This window comes from Triticum dicoccoides, chromosome 1B, assembly GCF_002162155.2.
Source record: "Triticum dicoccoides isolate Atlit2015 ecotype Zavitan chromosome 1B, WEW_v2.0, whole genome shotgun sequence".
In the NCBI taxonomy this organism is placed as follows: domain Eukaryota; kingdom Viridiplantae; phylum Streptophyta; class Magnoliopsida; order Poales; family Poaceae; genus Triticum; species Triticum dicoccoides.
Window position 1 is genome coordinate 37,393,047 of NC_041381.1, and position 6,514 is coordinate 37,399,560.

Here is a 6,514-nt window from a genome sequence, read left to right on the forward strand (position 1 = left end):
CATCTAGAGGCAACATCGATTGGCTTTAGTTAGCAGTAGTAGCGAAGGAATCGCTCGATCGGATTCGGTTAACAGAAACGATCAATCGCCCGGGTTCAGTAATGCGTAGCCTGCAGTGCAATTTCTCGGGTTCAGTTAGAGCCCAACGCCACGCTCGGGTTCAGTTTGAGCCCAACGCCTCACACCCACGCGTGTTCGTGTATGAGAGAAATGTGCATTGCTCGGCCCCGACCACCCACTGTAACCGGGAACACTCCAGTATTTTCCTTGCCCTGGCTTCTACCACGGTTTTTTCCGTCATGGACAACCCAAAGAATGTCATGCATCTGCGTCTCCGGCCACCCAGGATGAAAAGCCCATTTTTTGTCATGATTTTTTGTCATAAAAGTAGGAGCCCACCATATCTATGATGATACGGGGTTTTGTCACAATTATCGTCATAGAAGTGTCATAAGTATGACAGAAAAAAAATTCGATCGATCCAAAATTTTACGGATGTGTCTTTTTTTTGTAGCGCGAACAGTGAATTGATATTTGGGGAGCGAGCTAGTGTGCTTGAGACGCCGGCTGCGAACTGTAGCCGACACACCTTCTCGCGTAAGCCGTAGGCGTACTATACACCAACGATGCCCCAAGATATTTTGTACTACATCTCACACAGTTGCTGATAATAAACTGTGTGCGATCTTCTTGAGTTTTCATATTGATTTGAATTACATAATGGGGTCACAGCGGAAATGGACGGTGTTTGAATTGCTTGACCTTTTATCTAGAGTGAACATGCAACTATGTGTGTGTCCTAAAAGAATTGGAATTCTTCAGGGTTTGTTTGAACATTTTATACATTAAATTGGTTTTCTAGCCATTTCAGGTGAACAATTCAAATTTGAACAACATGCACATGCTCCAGTGCATATAAATTGGTTGAAAAATCAAATCTGTGTCCTTGGGTGCATGCTTAGGTCCCATGCAACAAATGGGAATGAATTTCAAACACCGGGGCACGGTTGATTGCCGGCAAAACATTGAGATGCCTTGTTTTTTAATTCTAGTAAATCCAAAACTCGTATGAAATTCATGAAAGTTGGCATGCTATCATGAAGTGGCATCAAAATGCCGTGGTACAAATTTTGTCCCATTTGGGGCAGGTTTGGGTATATGCTTGTCACAAACCGGAGCTTCAATAAACAACCATGATAGTTTTCGGTAGGGAACGTCCCACCTTTGGGGATGAAATGATATCCATTGTCTGTTATTGCTTTCAATTTTTTTTCTCGGGTCAACATAGAACAACAAGAGTGTTCTGTGAATTTTTATGATTTTTCGGGGTTTGTTTGGACATTTTTATGCATTAACTGAGTTTTCAATGCATTTTATGTGCATAATTCAAATTTGAACTACATGCACATGCTCCAGTGCATATAAATTGGTTCAAAAATCAAATATGTGTCCTTTCGTGCATGCTTATGTCCCATGCAAGAAATGGGAATGAATTTCAAACACCGGGGCACCGTTCATTGCCGGCAACACATTGAGCTGCCTGGTTTTTAAATTCTAGTAAATCCACAACTCGGCTGAAATTCATGACACTTGGCATGCTATCATGGAGCCGCATCAACATGTAGTGGTACAAATTTTGTCCCATTTGGGGCAGGTTAGGGTATATGCTTCTCACAAACCGGAGCTTCTCACGACAAGCATGATGGCTTTTGGTAGGGAACATTCCACCTTTGGGGACGAAACAATATCCATTGCCTCTTATTGCTTTAAATTTTTTTCTCATGTCAACATAGAACAAGTGGAGTGTTGTATGATTTTTTGTGATTTGCGGGGTTTGTTTGGATATTTTTATGCATTAAATGAGTTTTCAATGCATTTTATGTGCATATTTCAAATTTGAACTACGCGCACATGCTCTAGTGCATATAAATTGGTTAAAAAATCAAATATGTGTCCTTGGGTGCATGCTTAGGTCCCATGCAAGAAATGGGAATGAATTTTAAACTCCGGGGCACCGTTGATTGCTGGCAAAAGCATTGAGATTCCTTCTTTTTAAATTCTAGTAAATCCAAAACTCGTCTGAAATTCATGAAACTTGGCATGCTATCATGGTGCGGCATCAACATGTCGTGGTACAAATTTTGTCCCATTTGGGGCAGGTTTGGGTATATGCTTCTCACAAACCGGAGATTCTCACTACAAGCATGATGGTTTTCGGTAGGGAACGTCCCACCTTTGGGGACGAAACAATATCCATTGCCTCTTATTGCTTTCAAATTTTTTTCCCGTGTCAACATAGAACAACAGGAGTGTTGTATGATTTTTTGTGATTTTTCGGGGTTCGGTTGGACATTTTTATGCATTAACTGAGTTTTCAATGCATTTTATGTGCATAATTCAAATTTGAACTACATGCACATGCTCCAGTGCATATAAATTGGTTCAAAAATCAAATATGTGTCCTTTGGTGCATGCTTAGGTCCCATGCAAGAAATGGGAATGAATTTCAAACACCGGGGCACCGTTCATTGCCGGCAACACATTGAGCTGCCTGGTTTTTAAATTCTAGTAAATCCACAACTCGGCTGAAATTCATGAAACTTGGCATGCTATCATGGAGCCGCATCAACATGTTGTGGTACAAAATTTGTCCCATTTGGGGCAGGTTAGGGTATATGCTTCTCACTAACCGGAGCTTCTCACAACAAGCATGATGGCTTTTGGTAGGGAACATTCCACCTTTGGGGACGAAACAATATCCATTGCCTCTTATTGCTTTCAATTTTTTTTTCTCATGTCAACATAGAACAAGTGGAGTGTTGTATGATTTTTTGTGATTTTCGGGGTTCGTTTGGATATTTTTATGCATTAAATGAGTTTTCAATGCATTTTATGTGCATAATTCAAATTTGAACTACGCGCACGTGCTCTAGTGCATATAAATTGATTGAAAATCAAATATGTGTCCTTGGGTGCATGCTTAGGTCCCATGCAAGAAATGGGAATGAATTTTAAACTCCGGGGCATCGTTGATTGCTCGCAAAAGCATTGAGATTCCTGGTTTTTAAATTCTAGTAAATCCAAAACTCGCTGAAATTCTTGAAACTTGGCATGCTATCATGGAGCGGCATCAACATGTCGTGATACAAATTTTGTCCCATTTGGGGCAGGTTTGGGTATATGCTTCTCACAAACCGGAGATTCTCACAACAAGCATGATGGTTTTCGGTAGGGAACGTCCCATCTTTTTGGACGAAACAATATCCATTGCCTCTTATTGCTTTCAAATTTTTTCTCTTGTCAACATAGAACAACAGGAGTGTTGTATGATTGTTTGTAATTTTTCGGGGTTCGGTTGGACATTTTTATGCATTAACTGAGTTTTCAATGCATTTTATGTGCATAATTCAAATTTGAACTACATGCACATGCTCCAGTGGATATAAATTGGTTGAAAAATCAAATCTGTGTCCTTGGGTGCATACTTAGGTCCCACGTAATAAATGGGAATGAATTTTAAACACCCGGGCTCCGTTTATTGCTGGAAAAACCATTGAGATGCCTGCTTTTAAATTCTAGTAAATCCAAAACTCGTCTGAAATTCATGAAACTTGGCATGCTATCATGGAGCGGCATCAACATGCCGTGGTACAAAATTTTGTCCCATTTGGGGCAGGTTTGGGTATATGCTTTTCACAAACCGGAGCTTCTCACAACAAGCATGATGGTTTTCGGTAGGGAACGTCCAACCTTTGGGGACGAAATGATATCCATTGCCTCTTATTGCTTTCAAAAAAATTTCTCACGTAAACATAGAACAACAGGAGTGTAGTGTGAATTTTTGTGATCTTTCGGGGTTCGTTTGGAAATTTTTATGCATTAACTGAGTTTTCAATAAATTTATGTGCATAATTCAAATTTGAATTACATGCAGATGCTCCAGTGCATATAAATTGGTTGAAAAATCAAATATGTGTACTCGTGTGCATGCTTAGGTCCCATGCAAGAAATGTGAATGAATTTCAAACACCGGGGCACCGTTGATTGCCGGCAAAACATTGAGATGCTTGGTTTTTAAATTCTAGTAAACCCAAAATTCTGTGACGACACATGTCTTGGTTTTAATGGTAGTAGGAGGTGTCGTGCAGACAGCTGCTTGACCTTGACTGAATGGGAGGCGTGCCAGCACCTTCCAGTACGCAGGCTAACCGAGAGGCGTGCAAGCTATGCTCGAGTGCACAGGCTCACCGGGAAGCGTGCGAGATGTACGCTGTGCAGGCCCATTGGGAAGCGAGCCCTTTCACTTCCATGGCCGCCCGGCTTGTTCGCACCCACTCCATTAATGGCGCCCAAGTGGCAGTTTAATTCACTTTTTAAATATAAAACACTCATCGCAAATGTTTTAGTTAGAACACTCGTATGCATACCAGCAGCTTCCCCACGAATCCAAGAGAAAATGTGTCGAGCAGGATTTCTGCAGCTCTTGATCGCCAATGTTTTAGATAGAACACTTGTATGCAAAGTGATTTGTGCATCCCTTGAACACAAACGGTTGTTTTCGATGACCCATGTGCAACCACGTACAAACAATTCGGTAAGATTTGTCAATCCTTGTAACACTGCGATTTGTCAAAATATGAAGCTAAAAATCGCTAGCAGCATCTAATTTTTGCAAACTAAAATTCAGTAATTAAGGATAGATTTCATTCGTAGATTAAGCAGTCGTTCTTAATTTATACAAACAGTTCAACTCGACAGCCGAACCGACCAAACTTTTCCTCAATTGTTGCCAACCACGTACTGAAATAGCTAGTTAAACTATATATACTAGCTAATTTTAAGTACGTTGTACAGTTCCACCACATCTATAGTCAGGTGAACTGAACAAAATATCCCCTAAATACTACTAATACTACTGTGGAGGGGCTTTGTACTACTTCTGGCTGCCTCTCCTCTGCCGAGCATGCTCAGTAAGAGGTGGAGGAGGAGGAGCCTACCGACAAGCTGGGCAACCACAATGCGGTGCCTGCCGCTAATGCAGCTTCAGCCACTGCGGCGGTAAGGCTCTTTACGTGCTCGACGAGGCGCTCCTCCTCCTCCCACAAGAACTTGGTGTAGCGCGCAAGGTCGCTGTCGCACATGCAGACATCCACGTCCGTCTACCGCCTTCGGGCGGCGGTGGCGGAGCGAGTGATGACCCCGGTGGTGGACGATGGGCTGGCAGCCACGCCGACTGACGACGGGATGGTGGCCACGACCACCACCTCCCGCCTTCGGGCCGCGGTGGCGGAGCTGGTGATGGCCACTGTGTCCGACAGTGGGGTGGCGGCCACGACGGCAATCTCCCTCCTTCGGGCCGCAGTTGCGGAGCGAGCGATGTTCCTGCCTTTTGACGGTGGTGTGGCGGCAACAGCGGCCGCAAACACCTGCCGACGGGCACCGGCGATGGAGCCTGTGGTGGCTCTTACGCGCACACCCAACAAGGACGCCATGCACACTACACTGCGCCGGGGGCTGCGCCGCCGCCGTGGTGTAACCTCCTAGCTGGAGCTGTCCTCTGATGACAGCGGAGTGGCTAAGCGACGATGACGGACCGGTGCCATTAGCAAAAGTGGGGGAAGCATACGAGATAAGCTACAAGGTTGAAGGGGAAAATGCGACGCAGGACACGCCGGCCATGATGGTTTTTATACCAGGCCGGTAAGCATTGTGATTTTGTGGGATTTCACCGAGTTAGACGGGAAGCTTGCGCGGGAACGGGCTCACCGACGATTCATTGGCGCCACCGTTTGGCAAAAAGAATGCCCCCGCGCGCTGCGCAAGCTTGCGTTGTAAGCTGTCTGTGGCAGCGGGATGACAAGACGTGCGAGAGGAGGACGAAAGGCCACATACACATATGGTTAATAAAAAAATGTTTTCTATTACCTACTATACCGCCATCCCTTTTATAAGTATGATTTAACTAATAAAATACGAATACATGTCGCCATAGATTATATAGTTGGATTCGTATTTGAACATGGTTTCCAATTATATAATTTCTAGAACATGCATTAACATTTTGTTGGTAAAATTTGAGGGCAAAGTATGGCACGAAATATAAAGGAGACTATAGACTAAACGGAGGTGGTACCACACGGCCGCTCTCTACACAGCAACGCAACTGTCAGCTGGCTTTTAGGCGACCATTTCCTGCGTGTTCAACAGGTCTATGTCCGTGGTTGCTTCCGGTTCAGGCGGCCGCGACGTGCTCTACTCGTGAAGGAAATATGCCCTAGAGGCAATAATAAAGTTGTTATTTATATTTCCTTATACATCATGATAAGTGTCTTTTATTCATGCTAGAATTGTATTAACCGGAAACTTGATACATGTGTGATACATAGATGAAAATAAGTGTTCGTAGTATGCCTCTACTAGACTAGCTCGTTAATCAAAGATGGTTATGTTTCCTAACCATAGACATGAGTAGTCTTTTGATCAGCGGTATCAAATCATTAGGAGAATGATGTGA